The sequence below is a fragment of the Magnolia sinica genome, chromosome 7, assembly GCF_029962835.1.
Source record: "Magnolia sinica isolate HGM2019 chromosome 7, MsV1, whole genome shotgun sequence".
NCBI classification, from domain to species: domain Eukaryota; kingdom Viridiplantae; phylum Streptophyta; class Magnoliopsida; order Magnoliales; family Magnoliaceae; genus Magnolia; species Magnolia sinica.
This window is the reverse complement of record NC_080579.1, coordinates 61,367,455-61,390,023: the sequence shown is the minus strand read 5'-3', so window position 1 is coordinate 61,390,023 and position 22,569 is coordinate 61,367,455.

The following is a 22,569-nucleotide window of genomic DNA, read 5'->3' as shown; positions in this document are numbered from 1 at the left end:
ACACGTCCTACGTGACGAAAGCTACCTTAGCCACGAGCTCAAAGTTTATTACCGATTGCCTGGACCATAATGTGGCCCCATATACATTCAATCATAATAGCAAACATATTCTAAGATGCAGAACAATAAGAATCCATACACATGCATTTCATAGGTAAAGCAGTAAAATTAAGCAACTTGCATGGAGGAAATCATACACATAGTTAACATGAATAATTAGACTAAGCAATTCATGGAGGAAATAATACATATAAGGGAATAGTTGGGATCTCACATCTCAGCTCCCTCATAATTCACACCTTACTAACTATGAACTTTTTCAGACATTTTTACAAACACATAGACTACACTTAGCAACATACATCACATATGTCAGCCATATTACATATTAGGGCAAATCCTTTTGACAAGGAGTTGTTGCATAAATAACAATCATATTCCTATGATAAATAATCATGGCAATCACAACGTCAAATTCCAAATGCATACAAACATTTCAACCAACACTTGATTCACACTATTCACAACATGGATTATACATATACTGAAAACGAAACAGATATTGCATTTGACATGTGAAATGGCACCCACGTCAGTAATAAATCATTAACTGAGATTGAAAGTGTTGAAAACCATAACCTATATGAATATAGTCTGTAGCTTAAACTAGAAATGGCACAACGGAGTTAATTTTGACGATGAGTCTTCGTCAACGGTGAATAGACAACCTAAGGTATGAATTATGTTAGCTACATCAATACTTAGACTATTTTAGGTTCCAAAACAGGTTAGGGTTTGCTTGACTTACCCAAATATGAGATTAGAATCACCGGGAAAATGATTCAGATGCGGTGGATTAGGTGCGTAGAATAACTGGGAAGAGTCCCAAGATGATTCACCAACTACTCTCTCTCTCTCTCTCTCTCTCTCTCTCTCTCTTTCTCTCTCTCTCTCTCTCTCTCTTCTAGCTAGGGTTTGGAAAATTCATAAGGAATTTGAGAGTGAGGGTTTAAGGTCTTTATATAGGCTTAAAATTGATGGAATTAGCCCCAAGGCCAAGGTATACTTAGATTATAACCAAATCGGGTTAATTTCAATCCAATGGAGCGTTTGTGGAGGTCCTTTTACTGAATGCGGTCGGACTTAAGCTCACTAATATTAGATCTTAAGCAAGTTAAGTTTTCAGTCCGATCGAATTTTCAGATCATCCATGGTGGACCAATTTCCATTCAATGATCACTGAAACTTGATTATGGCCACAAATACTTTGACATGTGTGGGCATCTTCCCTGATCCAAGGGTGAATATGGGTCAATATCCAACGGTCAGAATGCTTAAAATCAGCGCGTAAGCGACATCACTAAGATTACTTAAATTCATTTTTAATTTTCTAAATAATTTCACCTTTCTCACACTCTTCACTTCGGACTCAAGTAAATGGTCCCAGGACATCGTCTGGACTTGATTTTCAAGGTGATTGTCAAGTCCAACTAGGCGGTCATAATTGTCTAAGTTTATCGAAGTCAGACTTTCGACGTGCAGTCCAGGTCTGAAATAAAGTTTGTGAATGCTCCCGAGAGCAACTGGGTTTAGAGTTGAATCCTAGGTTTCAGGGTAACGTAGCGTTAACGATTCTACAGGTTTTAGGTCTTATAGATCATATTTAAAGTGGTTGGTGCTAATTTCACAAGTAATCTAGTTTAATGCTAGTTAATTCACGTTTTATTTCTAAAGGATTGAGTTCTAAGAGAATTCTGGTTGAGACGGTGCTCGGGTTTTTGTACGGCATTTTTCAGGATGTTACAAAGGGTGCGGCCCATCCATGAGGTCCATCATGATGTATTTTGGCCCATGGGTGGGGCCCACCTATTTGTATTGTTAGGCCCAGATACATGGCCCACACATTGTATATGAGGTCCACGTATGAGGCCCATGGTGATGCATTTATGGCACAATGGTGTCACCCATATAATGTGGCCCATGTAATGTGGCCCACCTAATATATGAGGTCTAGTATTGAGGCCCATGGGCGAGGCCTAGTATGGTGTATTCAAGGCCCATGGGCGAGGCCCAATATGGTGTATTCAAGGCCCTTTGGCGAGGTCCATTGTGATGTATTCAAGGCTCGTGGGCGTGTCCCATTGTGATACATTTGTGGCCCATGAGTGAGGCCCCTATGTGAGGCCCTTGAGTGAGGCCCATGGTAATGTATATTAGGCCCTGGTGTGAGGCCATGGGCCCACTATATGTATGGCTCTATGTGGGCCATTCTTTGGGACCAATGTTGGTTAAATGACCACATTGATGGGTAATGATGGTTGAATGTCCACATTGTGACCTTCCCTTAGGCCTTGATAGTCTCATTTTCATCATTCTCTTATGGGTTAACCCTAATCAGTGACTCCTATTCACCATAGACGGATGGCTCTGTGCTATCGGATTTGATATAACCTTAGCCGAGGGCTGATCTTCATATTATGGTTGATCGGTTATTCATATTTAGACCCCACCTTATTTATGTGCTGGTTGTCGGTACCAATTATCGATGTAGATTATCAGTGCTGATTATCGATGTCGATCATGGGTGCCAATTATTGAGGTTGATGCCGATAATATATACCAATTATTGGTGCTGGTTATCAATACCGATTATGAGTATGTGACAATATAGCATCATGATACATGCATATACGCATCATCTATATGCTTGTGATGAGATGAATAATTGATCATAGAACATGCCATTGAGCAGATTATTATGGTACTCCCTAATAGGGGGATTGCCCACATGAGCGCACGGTATGCACGTGTTTGCTGTATGACTGGATTGCGTGATTCATGCATCTCGCACTGTGTGAGATGTATATTATATGCCCTAATGACATCAGGGCCGTAGCCTCCACAGGCATATCGTGGTTAGCAAGATTGGATATCAAAGATATTATTTTACACGGGGGTGCTATAGATGTCCCTAGGTGAAAGTCCCTAAACCCTTATGGTACCAGGAGGTTGCTCCAACGTCTAGACTAAGTGGATGCGTGAGCATCTAGTGTCGAATACCAGGAGGCTGCGCTTTCCACTATGTTGTGGTCAGTTGGAAGAGGGTGCGGCCTTACCCGCCTGAAAGGAGGGGGCAAAGCTAGGCTGAGCTTGACCAGCTCAGGAAATGGGTCCGCTATTGACGAGTCGGGCCCGATATTGGAAGACAGATAGTGAGGTCTCTTTCACTCACCTTGTTGCGCACGATAGGGTGACAATCTGGTTTAGACTGTACTAGATCCCAGTGATATTTTAAAGTTGAGCTGTATTGATATGTGGACTTAGATGAGGATTAATGCGCTTGAATTGCATATTGCATTGTATGGCCTTAGTATGGCCGACATCATTCATGCCTTACATCGCATGGCCTTGGTACGACCAATAGTGTTCATGGATTCATCAGCATATTCCACATTACCTTGATATTGCATAATTGCATTACTACATTGCATCGACACTTTCACCACCCTCTAAGCTTTTCACAGCTTATGCACAACCATTGCGTGTAGGTGATGTTAGATCGTAGCAATGCTGAGGCAGGAGCGCATAGCAGATCATTTCTGAGCTTTTATTTATCATTATTGTATTTCCCTTTTATACGCACTATACTCATAAGTTTTTTATCATAGTGAAAATGTGATGGAGTATTTGGGTGCTATTTGTGGGTTATGCCTTTGGTTATACTTATTACAAATTAAACTGATGTTAAAAATTCTCCTTGTAAGATCCCAGGATCGAAACTTGGTAAATGGGTGCTCGGAGCCGAGAATGGGGTACTATGGAGGCTGTCAGCGTCGAATTCGGCAATCGGGAATTTTGTGAGCCCGATTTCCGAGTTTGGGGCGTGACAAATATCGTCTGTATACCTTTCTGATAACATCACGGGGAATAGAAGCAAATGCACTCCCGTGAATGGGTCTGACCTTTCAGGCGAAGAAAATGCGGGCCATAATGTGAGCTCTTTAGCCATGTCCATAGATAGACCAAACATGCGTAAGACCCCCAAATCTTTGGCTTGATTTTAGTATTAACTCATGAGGAAGGCCAAAACCTACTCATTGATGGACTGGTGACCCTAGATTTGGTACCCCAAAGGTCACCTTGTGAACCCCGTGAACTCTAGAGAGTTACTGCGGCTAACCCTGTGCGTAAATCCAACCGAGTTCACGGCTAGCTTCACTGGGCCCCTCTGATGGATCACGGTTTGTGAACTCACCAGGCTATGAGAAGTCCAGTGAACTCCTAAGAGTTATAGAGACCATCACGTGAGACCCGACTCCCCTACTCAAGAGTCTAAAAAACTGCGTGGCTCCACTAATTAAGAGGATAAACTGTTTGTGATTATCCAACTAAACTAAAACTTAGTACTGCCAATTAAGATAGGAATCATATAGGAAATCCCTTACTAACAAGTCATAAAAGAATACCAAAAAAAGTAGAGAAGAAGCATAATACATCGATCAGAACATCGCATAAATAGGATAAGAGCACCATTATCAAGAATATTACGAAATACTTTTATAACTTGCAAATTCCAAGAGTACTTCTAGTGACAAAAGAGAAAATATCAAAGTTTTACATCTCATAGCTATGTTATGCCTAATGCTACTAAGTACTATTGCAAATTTTTTTTGAAGATTAACTTAAGCAGTCGCATGTTCCAGTTTGGCATTCGAAATAATTCTGGTAGGATCCGGGATACTAGGTAGTTTTTCTTCCAAGGAGGCAATTAATTCTTCATTCTTAGCCAATTCAAATCTTTCAGCGTCCACGGAATGAGAGCTACATTGCATCTTTTCCTATACTCTTTCAATGTTTAGATCTTCCTCCAGATCTTGCTTCTCCAGTTGAGCAATTTCTTGCTTCAAAAAGGTAATACCATTTTAGATATTTGTCCTGTTATTGGTAAAGGTCTTCAGTTACTCCTGTAAAGATAGTTGTTCTTGATCGTGATGAGAGACAATGGGAACAATCTGAGAAACCTTCTCCTTAGAGTATGCAAGCTGCTTCCTATATTCTAAAATTTTAGGTGGGGCAACCGCAGTTTTAGCTGATGAAAGAACAATTACTGAATTATGGAATCTTAGGAGAGCATCGCATACAGAAGAAACGTTAACTTTAGCCATCCGTGCAACACTGTCTAAAACATCTAAAGCAACAACCAAATCTGACCATTGATTAGGATCTCTGAACATCTCAACAATAACTAATATGGAATTCCTGATCAATGCCAATTTAAAACAGAAATCTTCTCAAGGGATAACACATTCGATGAAGTCCCAATAGAACCAGGACTTGCCGTGCCACTTTAAGGTAAGTTCCCTGTTAAGAAATAAGAAATGTAAAGCTATAGTAAAACTGTAAGTGCAGGTAATATGAAAAATGTGAATGAGGAAAATGATATACCTTCTATTGGTACCGGAACAGTAAAAAGTTGCGTCTCTCCAATAAGAAGGGGATTAGGTTCCACAATCTCAGCAAAAGATGGAGCCATAGCTTTAGTACTCGAATCAATGGTGGTGGGAGTTGGAAGATTAGTTAATTCCACCGGAAAAGCAATTTCACGTGCCACTGCTTGTGGGGGCAAAGAGAATTTCAATGAAGCCACTAGTACGACGGGAGTTAAATCTATGGGGGAAGTACTATCTACTTCCGTATTGGCAACATGATCACCTAAAATAAAATACGTAAGAGAAGAAAGGAGAAAAGAATAAAAAAATAATAACAAGTTTGTCTTACATAGTGAATAACCATATTCCCTGTAGTCTAGGGCTTCGGCTTCTTCTTCCCCTGCTATGGGTGAAGTCTTTGCAGGAACAGTCTCGTAGGTTGGAAGGATATGTCCTTCATCAGCAGGGACATCTTTTACAATGATATCTTCTTCGCCGCTAATATCAACTTCCCCTTCCTCATAGTCATCGTCCTGATTCTCTCCTTCTGCCTCATAGTTATCAGAAACAGTATTTCCAGATAAAGAAGCTAAACCTTCACTTTCCAAATCTCCTTCACTAGATTCTTCAATAACAACTTATTTCCCTTTAGAAGGAGGAGACTAGTTGATTTCTGGTTGAAGATTTGTATTGGTTAAGACTGCAGAAGCAGAAGCAATGATTTGTTCTTGGGGGGAAGCTCAGGAACACGTTCGAGATCGTGTCATTGGCGAAGAAGGATTAAGATGGATAGTCCTGGGGGTAGGAGGAGAGGTCGACTGATGTTGAGGATAAGTAGAAGAGGTTGGCTGGTCTTAAAGATTGGCAATGCTTTCTAGCATAGGGGAAACAGCTTCCGTTGCTTCTTCTCTTCTTGAACGGTGGATAGGAACTTTTTCAAATTCACGAATAACACCATAAGCTATCCACCCTTCAAGGGTATTGTCAGGCTTTTTCTCATGGATAGGTTCATCTATGGATATTTTGACACAATGATGACCAGCAAAAGTAACATGACTGGTCTCCGCTATGAAGCCTACTCCCTCTTCAATTGTGCGACCCATAAGTCTTAGTGGTGGAAGCCAGGTGGGCTTAGTTACTAGTAGACCTTTCCTTACTAGATATAACTGGTGAACCCACCATCTCATGTGGTTATATGAAGCATAAGGAATACTGTCATAGCCCGGGATGATGAAAGAAGAATTAGCTCGGCCTAACAGTTGCTTCCAGACCATCGCCCAATTAAATGGGCCAGTGCCATAACTCCACATTCTTCGAGTTACAAGTCCACAGTATTCAAGAACTGCCTGATCGAAGCCAAATTGAAGAGAAAAATGGCTGGGATAGTATGGTTCTCTCCAAAATTCTGTTCCCTCCCTCAATGGGAGACTACATGATCTAATCGACAGAAAGAATGCCCTTTCTCATGTAGTGAGTGATTCTGTGTCTGCCTTGTCTATGTCTGTTGTGTAGCGAGGTAGACAGAAATGAAAATAATTAATCTTAGCATCGGAGGAGATAACATCTTTCGCCTAGTCATAGGACCTCTTCGCCATAGCTCTCTTTTGAAAGAACCAGAGATGAATCTAAGAAGGATGCACATAAGATTTCTCTGGCACTTCGAAGGTCCAAGGGAAATAGATGTCGAGCCAGCCGAGGAAGTAATGCCATGGCATATAAGTAGAAGCAAAGCCGACGGAGGGACTTTTTATGTGGGAAGCGATCTCTCTGAAACCTCTATAAATTGATTATAGAGCAGGAGGAGCAAGGGAGTTTTTGATTCCTTCAGCCATAGCACTGGCTACAACAAACATGAAGGGCGAATGCCATCTACTAACTTAGAGTTGGGAAAAACCACTATGCTTAGACAGTAAGCAATAAATGCTACAAGTTCCCCATAAACAGAGTACTCAGTGCGATCTTTTATGCTCCCGCAAAGACGTTCCATCTCTTGCGAGTGGTTACCATTAAACCTGGAAGAAAAAGGAGAAGCAAGTGAAATCGAGATTATGTATCAAAACACAATAAAAATGTTAATTTGAAAGGAAAGAAGATTACCGAAGAGATCTGCTAAAATGAGCCAGCCATTGCATAAGGTGAATCTTGTGGATATTCGAAAACTTAGACATCTACTTAAAGAGTTCAGTGGTTGTTTCCGAGATGGAGGCGATATGGTCGGGTGAAGAGATAAAGGCTAGTTCATCATTGGTGGGGACAAATTCATCAAAGAATTTTTTGATTATCGGCAGACCAGTGATCCTATGAATATCCCAGAGCGTAATGCTCATTTTGCCTTTGGGAAGGTGGAAAGAATTGGTAGAAGGGCATCAATAGTTGAGAAAAGCCTTTAGAATGGAGGATTCCTTATAAAATGGTGTGATGTTGCTTCAATTGCAGTATAAATGTCGATCTTGGACAAACTCTTTACATGCTTCGCAAGAATTACCACGGCCCATTTAAAGTAACAATTGCGGGGAGTCAAGAGACCCCTTTTTCTGAACTCTTTAGGACTCCAAATGAGGAGGTGGTCATTGAAACGCTACTGGAGTGTCTCATAAAAATAGGTCGGATATAGGTTGTGGGGATCATAGGATGGTGTGAGGAAGATCATGGAGTGAACATCAACAATTTGCTATCACGATTTCCTTGGTTGTAGAATGCCTTCCAGTAACCTCGGTTCTCTGAATGACTAAGACTCTGAATAGGCTAGTCTTTCTCCATCCAAATGATCCTTAGGCTCGCAATTCAACATGGAATGGTAATGATGAATGCTGACTAGAATCACCACGATACCTTGCTTATACGGGTTATCAAATTTTATGACACCCTCAATCGTGCGGACGATTCTCAAGAATTGTGTAATTTCTTTTGGTTGTGCTCCTTGATTTTCTCTTGAAATTATTGAGCCTTGTTCTGGTGATTCTTCCTCGGTCGAGAAGGAGGTGGAGTATCTTCCCAAGCAGGAGGCTTCTGGCAGATGGTCTGATGATGTGCGTTAACTTTAGCCACTGCTCTCAATCGTATTCACGACCATGTTTAGGAGGTCTTTCAAGATCGCCCATTGCAATAGCTCTTTGGATAGGGGATGGTAGCGTGTTGATGCATTTAGTGAAGTCGAAAGTGGGAAGCATTGGCTCCTTAATGTAGGCGGGGCACGTAGCAGTTGTCTTAAAGCGCTTGCGCGAGGGTTGAACAAGAGACACAGGAGATTCCGCGGCATGAAAAGTTGCAGGGTTTGGCGATCCCTGATGAGAAGGATGTTCAGTGGGAGGATTGACGGGAATGAAAGTTCTTTTCATGCAGGCCATAGCGAAAAAATGCTAAGTCTGGAAAAATCAGATTAGTTCGGACAAGGTCAGTTGCGCGGGTCGCCCAACCAATATCTCGTTGCACGGACAACACAATGTGATTCTTGCTTATGTGAATGGAAATTTGTTGTGCGGGTTGCGCAACCGATGTTCATTGCATGGGGAAGAAAAAGTGAGAGAGATATTCACTGCAGAGAATGGAAGTGAGAGAATGAACTAGGACCGACTATTTATAAAGGACAAGGCCGAGTATGGTACTTGGGTGACCATTGCGCGGGTCGCTCAACAGCTTTAGGAAGTTCGAAAATTTGAAGGATTGATCCTAATTTTTTGATTCCAATATACAAAGAAAGGATCAAAGGGGCATCTGTTTGAGTATAAAAAATGAAGAAAGATTGAAAAGGAGAAGATAAAAAAGGGAATTGGAAGAATGAGGAAGAAAGAAGAAGATCAAGCATCATGTTCAGTAGTTGCACGGGTCGTGCAACTAGTAATCGGTTTCATGGACCATGTAACCAACTTCATTTATTACGTGGGCCATGCAATTGACTTTCCCATTGCACGAGTCATGCAACCGAGATTAGATATAGATTTGTATGGATGGATAGATCTGATGTAAAGTGGACCCCTTGGCATAAAGATCAAGGGCTCGCACGTATGAAAGCCTATAAATACCCCACTCCCCCTCTCATTTGGGAGAGAGAAGAATTTTGGAAGAGGAGCAGAGCTCTGAAGGAAGATTGAAGGTGAGAAGGGGAAGCCGGAGATTGGTTGCACGAGCCGCGCAACCAATAAATTGGTTACGCAAGCGGTGTAATCAACAACTGCTTGCGCGGGTTGCGCAACCAAGCCATGATATGGTCAGTTGTAAAAAGAGCCAAAACGTTGCCAAAATTGTCTAGTTCGATCTTCATTCCTTCAAGATCTCCTTTTGTACAAGGCACAAGCTCAAAAAGAGAGAAAATCGAATGATGAAATCAACACATCATTCCTCTTAAGGAAATGACTGAAACAAATGTCAAAATGTTGCCGAATTCGAGATTTGACATTTCGAACTTCGTTAATTTCAATTTATGTATTTTGAATGATCTATTTTAGAATTAAGGGATATTAACTGATTTAAATGAACTCAATATGAATAAAACAATGATTGTTCTTCATATACTCTCTTTGTTGAGTTCGAATAAGATACTTTCCCCTAAATCGAATGCATTTGTTCTAGTTCGAAACAACAACATAGCTGTTTTAGTATGAAAACTTATTTTGTAAAAACAGGAAAATTTCTAAGTTTTTAGCCTTTCTCGATATATCAATATCACATCGATATGATCGAACACCTGTTATCGATGTCCTCGGAAAGTACTCGATATCATCGAATTGAGGACCTCTTGTGTCCAACAACTAACTTGATCTTTGGACAAAATGCTCGATGAATCGATGGAAGTTTCGATATTATCGGAATTCAAATTCTGATAACATCGAGATAGCTCGATATGATTGAATTCTGGCTAGTATGTGTTCAGCGTGCTATTAAGGTAAATCTCATATTTATCGATGACTCGAAGCGAGCCTCGATTCCATTGGAAGTCAAATTACAATGATATCGAGGGACTTTCGATGTTATCGAATTCGAACCAAACTAGTCTAGCAAGCTCAATCAAAAAATCCTCTAGAAATGACCGAGGAATCAATGATGTCTCGATATGATTGTAATTCAAATTCCGATGAAATCGATATATGTTCGATATCATCAACATGGATTTAAGATTGTCCAGCAAGTTCTTTTGAAAATCATGTGGAAATGATCGATGTAACAAACAGATTATCGATGAAATCGGAATTCAAACTTCGATGACATCGATGCCTGCTCGATAGCATCGATCTTCTGTTAAAAAGTTCCAGTTATATTCTTTAGTGGAGTTCGTATCATCGAACCTTGCTTCGATGACATCGAAAGTATATGTTCGATGACATCGAAGCAGGCCCGATGATATCGAACTTACTCAGAATCTGACATCTTTATGACCGTTAGAGCTTTTTGTCTATTTAAGGAGAGCTTGTTCTTGGTTGCCTGGTGAAAAAAAGAGAGAGTGTTTTGAGAGTGTTATTATCTATCATCTATCATAAGCCCTTTTTCTCATGGAAGTTCATCCTTCAATCCACTCTCATCATTGGTATTAAATAGAGTGGATTGAGGAATGAACTTACCCATTCAAAGATCATTCAACTACTACCTTAATGGCAAATCAGTAAGCTGAGATACCTTAAATGCTTGAATGCTTGGAATCACTCCTTTAAAATAGTTCCAACATAACCTTGACCCAACCCGTCGCCTTTATTGGTACATCATCAAGTGTTGCGGATCAAGGGAGCTGAAGAATCTTCGTCATCAAGGAGGAGATCTTCGTCAACATGCTTAATGGGGCTCACCTACTTATCTGTATGTCATCAGAGTCCAGAGACCCTTTTGATCATTCCTTTTGTAGGTTTGGGTCAAAGGTGCTTCTCACCCCTTTCAAGTCCTCATAAGAGGCATCCGATGGGATAGTACGTGTGGGTGCTTTGTATTAACCCTTGTTCTTGTGTAGGGCATAAACTTAGGTCCTTATTGTAGGTCCTTGACCTGTGTGGTCTAAAATTTAGGTTCCTTGTGTGGATCCTTTGCTCTTGTCTAGGGCATAAAACTCATGTGCTATGTGTTGACCTTTACTCTTATGTAGGGCATAAATTCTAAGGTCCTTGTGTGGATCCTTGACCTGTGTGGCCTAAAACCCTAGGTTTCCTTGTGTGGATCCTTTGCTCCTATGTAGGGCATAAAACCTGGGTGTTGTGTGTTGACTTTTGCTCCTGTGTGGGGCATAAACTTGTGTCTCGTGAAGACATGTTAGGTGCCTTGTATAGGTCCTCATGTCAACCTTGTGTAGGTTGTACTTGTTTGAGGTAAACCTGATTTGAAACCTCTGTAAGTGAAATCTGGTACACTCAAGGGTAGAGTGTGTCCGCCGGGAGTGGAGTAGGATATAGCTGAACCACTATAAAATGAATGTGTTTGAGATTGTTATTTGCATATTCTCTGATTATGTTGGAATGATCACATGATGCATGATTGTTTAGAACTGATAAGTATCACATCTCACACACAGTCACTCAGTGCATCCATCATAGACTAAATTTATATACTGTTTAAATATTGAATAGTCTTGTGATTGGATCCTCTATTTAGCTTGGAAGCCATTAGAGTTAAGTTAGAGATATGTTAATAAATTATTATATTAGATCAAGATAATGGTAATAGGATTTTAAATTGTCATAATATTTATAAAGTCCTATTCACTCCCCCTCTAGTGCACTTTGACCGATTCCTACTTCTACAAAAGCTGTCATTACCGCAATTACAATTGGTATCAGAGAGAGGTCTCTCTTAAGGGCTTCACTGCCTAAAGAGTGATCTTAACTGAAGTTGGAATCATGGCCAAAGGAGAGGGCTCATCTATAACTAGACCTTCTATCTTTAATGGTTCAAATTATGCCTACTGGAAGGCTAGGATGCACTATTTTCTGAGATCTTTGGATCATGACTTTTAGGACATTCTTGAAAATGGATGTGTCGCTAACAGAACAAATAGTACTTAAAAATGGCACAACCATCTCCAAACCAAAATCCAAAGAAATGTGGACAACATTCTATAAAGAAAACCAAACTTCTGAAGCTAAAGCAATGAATGTTATCTACTGTGCTATGTCTCAAGAAGTATTTAATCAAATTGGTATGTGTATCACATCAAAATAAGCATGGGATTTGTTGGAAACAACCCATGAGGGAACCGGCATAATGAAAAGATCTAAGCTGTAACTCCTAACATCACAATTTGAACATCTTATAATGGAGGAGCATGAGACTTTCATGGAATTCTTTACAAAACTAAATATCATATGTAACTCCATGGGTGGACTGGGAAAGAAGGTTTTGGTGTTAAAATTTTGTAGGAAAATACTAAAATTCCTATTAGAATGATTCAACTCTAAAGTAATAACTATCGAAGAGTGTAGAAATGTGTAGCGCCCTGAAATTCGGGGGTCGAGCATAACTCAGCTCCCGAGTTTCAAAACATCACTTATGCAACATATTTAATGATGGATGTATGTTGGCTGTAAGAGTACATAAAACATGGAATAGATTAAGCCAAACTGCAAACATAATTCAGGGATAAGTGAAGGACGCAAGCGGAAGACTTAAAGAAATATATATGTACATGTGCAAGTCCCTGAAATACGTATACATGCCAGGTCATACTTACAAGTGTTGCTATCAAAAATACAAGCATCAAATGACATTATCTATTCCAAAAGAAAATCCAGAATCCCCGCATATCAGGACATGGCTCACAAGAACCCGCTTGAAAACTGCATAAAAGAAAATGCGGCTTCATCATCCTCGAACTCCTGCTTTACCTCAGGGGTCGCATCAACATCTGCATCTAAGACAGAGTCTGGTTGGCGTTTAAACACCGCCCCATAATGTGAGAGTGAGTGATCAACTCAGTGGAACAATATCGCAAAAGTTAACATGTTATCAAATGATAAGGTAGTACAATTAAACATGTCCTAATTACTCTTGTTAATGCAAGGATGTATGAATAAATGATGTATGCCCTCGCCTTACTCCCTCAGCGTCTTCATCTTACGTTACGCATGACATCCTCCCGCAGTGCCAATGACTTCCACGCACATGTAGATGCGGTGCATGAACATGATTACCAAGTTCTTATTAGTCCCTTTCATACAGCAGGATTGGGAAGCTAAGGTACCTTCCTCATATCAATTTCCACACAGTGATCCATTTTAGGGTCGTCAGTCCTAGGCAATCTCATACGATCATATGGTTTTAGGTCGCTGCAAAGGGCTCGTCACCAATCAATGCATGCTTAGTGTACTCTTGTTGTTACGTAAGGGCTTGTCGCCGTTACGTAGTCTTAGTGTACGCTCGAGGTCACTACAAAGGGCTCGTCACCGATCAATATAGGCCGACAGCACGAATATAGTGTCTCATACCACCATAATCGGCTCACAATTTTGGTTACTCACTGGTCACTACGGGGAGGCTCGTCACCCCAGCGTAGGCCGACAGCTCGACCACGGTGTTCCATACCACCATGTCCGGCCCATGAGTCTTAGCGGATCAAGGTACAACGGTTAACGAGATTTCATCGGTAAGTTTAGTACCCTAGATTCAAATAATAACGTCCATACATGGTGAACATACATCGGACAATTGGGTTACTTGACGAACTCGACTAGCACGAGCGCACGTTGGGTTGAATGACATAGAGTGCGCAAACACTCCGTGTGGCCAAACCACTGCCAACAACTCTAATACGACTTGGGTTCGTCAAATCACGTCCTTCGTGGCGAAAGCAACCTCAATCACGAACTCAAGGCCGATTACTGATTTTCTGGACTATTTCATAGTCCCAAACACATTCCATTATAACAGATATGCATATACAATTTAGAACAGAAATGGAACAACAATTCAAATCATGTAGTATGTGATCATTTGAAGAATATCAACTTAACATGGATTTACAAATAAGTAATACTTGAAGTTAAACAACAAAGAATGTGACTTGCATGTAGGAAATCATACACACCAATAGGAGAGTTGAGAATCGCTTCTCAACGCCCGCAAATAGGATAATATATTACACTTAAGAACATTCAGACATTTCTACAAACATTTAGACTACATAGTTCAACATACATGACGTATGTTGGAATACACGCATTTGGACAATTCCTTTTGCCAAGGAGTTGACACACATACATCTAGCACAAGTACACGACAAATAATCATGGCAAACACATGTTCATATTTTATACGTATACGATACTTCCTACACATACATAGAATACACAAATCACAATATAACACATACATATCAGGAACGCAAAATAAACGTAGAATTTGGCATGTGAAATTGCATCCATAACATGAATAAACCATTATCTGACATTGAAAGCCTTGAAAACCATAACCTATACAAATATAGTCCGCACCTTAAACCAGAAAAAGCACACCGAACTGATTCAGACGATATGTCTTCGTCAACGGCGACTAGATAACATAAGGCAAGAATAGAAATGAGTTACATCAACACATACACTATTCTAATCTCTAAACAGATTAGGGTTAGATTAACTTACCCAAAGATGAACTTAGAATCGCTGGAATAACGATTCAAAAGTGATGACTTAAGGATGTAGAGTAACAAGAAAGAATCTTAAGATGATTCACCAACTTCTCTCTTACTTTCTCTTTCTTTTCCCCTCTCTTTCTTAGCTAGGGTTAGGAAATTCGTATGGAAAGGAGAGTGAGGGTTTTAAGGTCTTTATATAGGCCTAACATTAATGAAATTAACCCCAGGGCCAAGGTATACTTAGGTTATAACCAAATCAGGCTTCGCTCGATCCAACAGAGTGCTTCTGGTGGTCCTTTTTCCATGTGCGGTCAGACTTAAGCTCACTGACCATGGATCTAGGTCAGGCTGAGTTTTTGTACCGATCGGCTTCACAGATCAGCCGTGGCGGACCACACTCAATTCAACGGTCACCGGAACTCGATCAGGTCCAGAAGCACTATGACATACCAGGGCCATCTTCCCTGATCCGAGGGTGAAATTGGGTCAGAATCCAATGGTCAGATTGCTTAAAATTGTCGCGCAAGCGATATGACTCGGATTTCATAAAATCATATTTAATTTCCCACCGTTCTCACACTCTTCACTCCGGACTCAATCAAATCGACCCAGGACATCATCTGGACTTGATTTTTGAGGTGATGGTCAAGTCCAACATGGTGACCATAACTGTCTAAGATCATCGCTATCGGACTTTCGACGCACGATCCAGGTTCGATCCAAAGTTTTTAAAAATTCCCGAGAGCAACTGGATTTAGCGTTGAATCCCAGATTTCAAAGTAACATAGCGCTAACTATTCTACAGGTTTTGAGTCTTGCAGATCAAATTTAAAGTGATTGATGCTAATTTCACAAGCAATCGAGTTTAGTGCTAATTAACCCACAAATAACTTCTAAGGCAAATAGAGGTAGTACTCGGTCTTGGCACGAAATTTTTTTGGGTCATTACAATCTACCCACCTTAAAGAAAAATTCCATCTTCGAAATTTGTACCTTCTCATATTCCTCAAGGATCTGAGGGTAGCTCTTTCTGACCTCAGCTTTAGTCTCCCAAGTAGCCTCTTCTTCACTATGATGTGTCCATAGTACTTTCACAAGAGGGATGACCTTGCTACGCAATACCTGCTCCTTCCTGTCTAGAATACGCGTCGGTCACAGTACATATGTGGCATCCTCGCTAAACTGCACCTGCTCCCAACTGATAATAGCAAAGGATCAGGAATGTACTTCTTCAGCATAGAGACATGAAATACGTTATGCACGCCCACAAGTGGTGTGGGCAAAGCAAGGCGGTATGCTACCGCTCCCACTCGATCCAGAATTTGAAATGGACCAATAAATCTCGGCGTGAGCTTTCCTTTCTTACCGAACCGCTGAACTCCCTTCATAGGGGAAACCTTAAGAAATACATGGTCTCCAACCTCAGACTCAAGTGGTCGCCACTTCGTATCAACGTAACTCTTCTGCCTGCTCTGGGCTGTCAGAAGTCGACGTCGAATAATGTCAACTTTCTCTGAAGTCGCCTGCACCAACTCCGGGCCAATCAAACTATGCTCGCCAACTTTTGCCCAGCAATGCGGTGCTCTGCATGGGCGACCATACAATGCCTCATAGGGAGCTATGCCGATACTTGCCTGGAAACTATTATTATACGCGAACTCTGCATAAGGAAGACAATCATCTCAACTGTCCTTGAAATCCAAAACACAAGCTCGCAACATGTCTTCCAGAATCTGATTCACACGTTCCGTCTGGCCATCTGTCTGCGGATGAAACGTGGTGCTAAACTTTAATTTCATACCCATCGCTTCCTGGATACGAGTCCAGAAGATAGATGTGAAACACGTGTCTCTGTCAGACACAATCTCTAAGGGAACTCCATGCAGACGTACAATCTCCTTGATGTACAATCTAGCCAACTCGTCTGCAGAGTTTGTGATTCTAATCGGTAAGAAATGAGTCGACTTCGTTAATCGGTCGATGATCACCCAAATAGAGTCATGTCCCTTACTCGTTCTCGGTAGCCCTGAAATAAAATCCATAGAGATGAAGTCCCACTTCCATTCTGCTATGGGCATGGGCTAAAGCAGCCTAGGAGGTCGGCGATGCTCTGTCTTGACCTACTGACACGTGAGACAACGAGATACAAACTCAGCAATGTGAACCTTCATGTTGTCCCATCAATAAGATATTCTCATATCTTGATACATCTTCGTGCTACCTGGATGCATCGCAAGCTTAGAATTATGGGTTGACTCGAGAACCTCCCCTCTCAAGTCAGGAATGTCTGGGACACATAACCGGCTACGAAATCGTAGGCTCCCATCTGAACTAACACTCTACTCGGAGTTCTCATCTGTACCAACCCGCTCTCTCATCTTCGCCAAAAGCTCATCATCTGCCTGAGCTGCAACGATCCTCTCGTCAACGAGGGGCTGTACACGAATGTGTGCGATAACCTCATACGGCTCTTACACCGTAAGTTTCTGCTCAAAGTCTTGCACAAACTCCAACATCTCCCACTCTGCTATCATTAGCAGAGTCGCAAACTCTATAGTCTTCTTGTGACTCAACGCGTCTGCCACAAGGTTTGCCTTACCCGGCTGGTAAGAAACATCGAACTTAAAGTTTTTTAATGTTTCTATCCATCGGCGTTGCCTCATATTCAAGTCACGCTGCGTGAAAATATATTTAAGGCACTTGTGGTCGCAAAAGAGATCGAACTCCTCTCCGTAGAGGTAATGTCTCCAGAGCTTTAATGCAAAAATGACAGCTGCCAACTCCAGGTCGTGTGTAGGGTAATTTTCTTCGTGTTTCCTCAACTGTCTCGAAGCATATGCAATCACCCTATCCCTCTGCATAAGGACACAACCCAGACTAATGCGAGAGGCGCCAGTATATATCGTATACTTAACCCCTTGCTCTGACAATACTAGCACAGGGGCAGACGTCAACTTGTCCTTCAGCTCTTAAAAAGCTATCTCCGCCCTCTCATTCCAAGCAAACTTCAAATCTTTCCGTGTCAACTGAGACAACGGTCTGGCTATCTTCGAGAAGTCTCGTATGAAGCGTCGATAATAGCCTGCTAGACCCAGAAAGCTCCTCACCTCAGTAACTGAACCAGGCTGCTTCCAGTCCTGAACTGCAGCTACCTTAGTAAGATCGACAGCTATCCCTTCCTTGGACACCACATGTCCCAGGAACTTGACTTCCTCTTTCCAGAAATCGCATTTCTTGAACTGTGCAAAAAGCTGATTCTTCCTAAGAGTATCCAAGACCGTTCTTAAGTGAACCTCGTGTTCTTCCCGACTCGCAGAATATATCAAAATGTCATCGATAAAGACAATGACGAATCGGAACAAGAATGACTGAAATACCCTGTTCATCAGATCCATGAACACGGCCAGTGCGTTCGTAAGACTGAACGACATCACAAGGAACTCATAGTAGCCAAAACTAGTCCTGAAAGTGGTCTTCTGCACGTCCTCATTCTTAACGCGCAACTGGTGATACCCTGACTGTAGATCAACCTTCGAAAAGTACCGTGCCCCCTTCAACTGATCAAACAGATCATCAATCCTGGGCAAAGGATACTTGTTCTTCATAGTCACCTGATTTAACCTGTGATAATCAATACATAGTCGCAAGGAACCATCCTTCTTCTTAACAAACAGGACAGGTGCTCCCCAAGGAGACACACTAGCCGAATAAAACCCAAATTCAATAAGCCATCTATCTGCTTCCTCAATTCCTCTATTTCACTCGGAGGCATACGATAGGTGGGCAAAGAAATGGGTGCCACACCAGGCATGAGATCGATAGTAAAATCAATCTCGCGCTGAGGGGGTAACCCAGGAATCGACTCGAACACATCTTCAAACTCCCGAACTATAGGCGTGCTTTCAAATGCCGATCCAGCAATACTCTCCAACAGAGAAGTATAATAACCAAGACGAAAAGGGTAACTGACTTGAACTGGAAAAGTAACTGTCTCACCCTCAGGTCCATGGATTGTCACCGATCTAGTTTCATAATCAATCTCTGCCCGCATCTTCATGAGCCAATCCATACCCATAATGACATCGTAATGGTAAAGAGGTGCTACAAAAAGGTCAACAAGAATCGATCGACTCCCTAAATCAATCAAACAATCCATACAACGCTTGTTCATAGCAGAGGAGATCCCTGTAGCGGTAGTGAGCGTCACTCCCTTCATAGTAACAGTGCCTAAACTCAGACACCTAACTGCCGCATACGATATAAGAGATGTAGTAGACCCTGTATCCACCAACATAGAAACGGGAATACCTTCAATGTGAGCTGTAACCTCGAAGGATCTCGGCACCGAGTCAGCCACAGGCGCTTCAGCTGAGAGCGCGTGAACTTGAGCCTGTTGCTGGTGATTCGACGGAGGAACCATTGGCTGCTGAGGTGGCCTGAAGCTAGGTACAGAAGGTCTGAAGGATGGATGAGCTGGCGCTGAATGAAGAGGTGGAGGTGATATAACCTGAGGCATCAGATGGCTGATCCTCTGCGGTGGAGTAAATCCACTATCCCGCATACGTGACAAGCAAGTACTATCCGAATGCCCCATCTTCTCACAGTACGAACAGCGAAAATCAGCTTGCACCTGCTGAGCGGGTGGCGCTAAACACCTCGGAGGAGAATCTGCACACGACCACTTCCGAGAAATGGTGCACTCTGAAAGTCAGGTCACGGTCTGGGAACCATAGGTGCTCACATAAGGGACAACCTGTCCCTGTCCTGCTCAGCTCCCAGAGACATGCTCACCAACTCCGTATAGGAAGATATGCTAGCACAACACATCTTCGATCGGATCTCAGGCCTCAACCCCTCAGAAAAATGTCGCATCTACATCAGCTGATCACTCAGAATCAAAGGAGCATAGCGACCCAGCTGGGTAAACCAATTCTCATACTCCGTCACCAACATCCCTCCCTGACGGAGGTGAAGGAACTCACTTTCCATCTCGTGTCGGTACGTAACTGAAAAATACTTCTCATGGAAGCGTGCCTCAAACGCCTGCCACGACCACTTATACCCTTCCTCAACAGTGCGAAGAACACTGTCCCACCATAAACTGGCCTCCTTCTCAAACATGAAGGAGGCAAGCTCGACCTGGTCAACCTCAAAATAGTGCAGCGGTCTCAGCATCTTAGAGATGCGTTCAATCCAGTACTCGGCCTCCTCGGGTCTATGAGAACCCGCAAATGTGGGAGGTCGTAAGCCTTGGAATCGCTCAAATGTGCCGCTCGTACTAGCACTCCCAGATGGGTGCATAGGTGAAGCAGGTGGAGTTGCCCCCACCGACTGAGCAAAGATGCCAGCCATGGAAGACAGAAACTGCTGTTGCTGCTATTGCTGTTGGTGCTGCTGAATCTACTGCTGCTGCATCAACAACATCATCTGCTCAAACCTATCAGGAGGCGGAGCAGATGAAGATGTATACGGCATCAACAAAGATGCACAGTTCGGATCAGGAACCAAAGGCGTGACTGGAGGAGCCATAGGTGAAATCACAGGTGTCGGCCCAACACCAGTATGAGACGGGCCCGGCTGTGGATCCGTCTGGCTATTGCTTAGGGGAGAAACCCCGGCAAGTGACTCGACCAAAGAGAGACGAGCCGAAGTCTTTAAACCCTTAGGAGGCATACCCTACATTCAACAGAGGATGCAACCTGTAAGATTCAACATCCACATAATCCACCCACACAGCATTCACAGTACAACTTCAATGATAAACAACTTGCATTCCATTTAACAAAATTGTCGCAATACAAGAAGTGCAACATTACATGAATCGCGACAGAGAAAGCATGTGAACTAAACATCTAAAACTTCAAACAACAAACAACTTCCAACTACTATGCCAACAATGGCTACACATAAAAGTAAACAACTAAACAAAGCAAAGGACGACTACAACTGCAACTACTCGTCAGAATCAAGAGATGGAGGCGGGGCACCCTTATCCTGCAGACAACACCGAATAGACTTCAAAGTTCGAGTCACCTTCTTAAACTTATGCTTCACAAGGCCTCGAAGATCCATGATATCCTGGCGTAGAATAGCCTGACCTTCGTCAAGCCGAGAGATACGGGCATCCCTGGTAGCCTGATCTGCGCTCTGCTCTTATACCAACTTGTAACACCCTGAAATTTGGGGGTTGAGTATAACTCAGCTCCTGAGTTTCAAAGCATCACTTATGCAACATATTTAATGATGGATGTATGTTGGCTGTAAGAGTACATAAAACATGGAATAGATTAAGCCAAACTGCAAACATAATTCATGGATAAGTGAAGGACGCAAGCGGAAGACTTAAAGAAATATATGTGTACATGTGCAAGTCCCTGAAATATGTACACATGCCAGGTCATACTTACAAGTGTTGCTATTAAAAATACAAGCATCAAATGACATTATCTATTCCAAAAGAAAATCCAGAATCCCCGCATATCAGGACATGGCTCACAAGAACCCGCCTGAAAACTGCATAAAAGAAAATGCATCCTCATCATCCTCGAACTCCTGCTCTGCCTCAGGGGTCGCATCAACATCTGTATCTAAGACAGAGTCTGGTTGGTGTTTAAACACTGTCCCAGAATGTGGGGTGAGTGATCAACTCAGTGGAACAATATCGCAAAAGTTAACATGTTATCAAATCAATCAAGCAGTAATGATAAGGCAGTACAATCAAACATGTCCTAATTACTCTTGTTAATGCAAGGATGTATGTATAAATGATGTATGCCCTCGTCTTACTCCCTCAGCCTCTTCATCTTACATTACGCATGACATCCTCCCGCAGTGCCAATGACTTCCACGCACATGCAGATGTGGTGCATGAACATGATTACCAAGTTGTTATTAGTCCTTTTCATACAGCAAGATTGGGAAGCTACGGTACCTTCCTCATATCAATTTTCACACAGTGATCCATTCTAAGATCGTCAGTCCTAGGCAATCTCATACGATCATATGGTTTTAGGTCGCTGCAAAGGGCTCGTCAATAATCAATGCACGCCTATCATACCTCCGTTACTACTCTAAGGCTCGTCGCCTTAATGCAGTATCAAGGTATGCTTGAGGTCACTACAAAGGGCTCGTCACCAATCAATGTAGGCCAACAGCATGAATATAGTGTCCCATACCACCATAATCGGGTCATGAGTTTGGTTGCTCACTGGTCACTACGGGGAGGCTCGTCACCCCAACGTAGGCCGACAGCTCGACCACGGTGTCCCATACCACCATGTCTGGCTCATGAGTCTTAGCGGATCAAGGTACAACGGTTAACGGGATTTCATCGGTAAGTTTGGTACCCTAATTTCAAACAATAGCATCCATACATGGTGAACATACATCGGACAATTGGGTTACTTGACGAACTCGACTAGCATGAGCGCACGTTGGGTTGAACGACATAAAGTGCGCAAACACTCCGTATGGCCAAACCACTGCCGACAACTCTAATACGACTCGGGTTCGTTAAATCACGTCCTTCGTCGCGAAAGTAACCTCAGTCACGAACTCAAGGCCGATTATTGATTTCCTGGACTATTTTATAGTCCC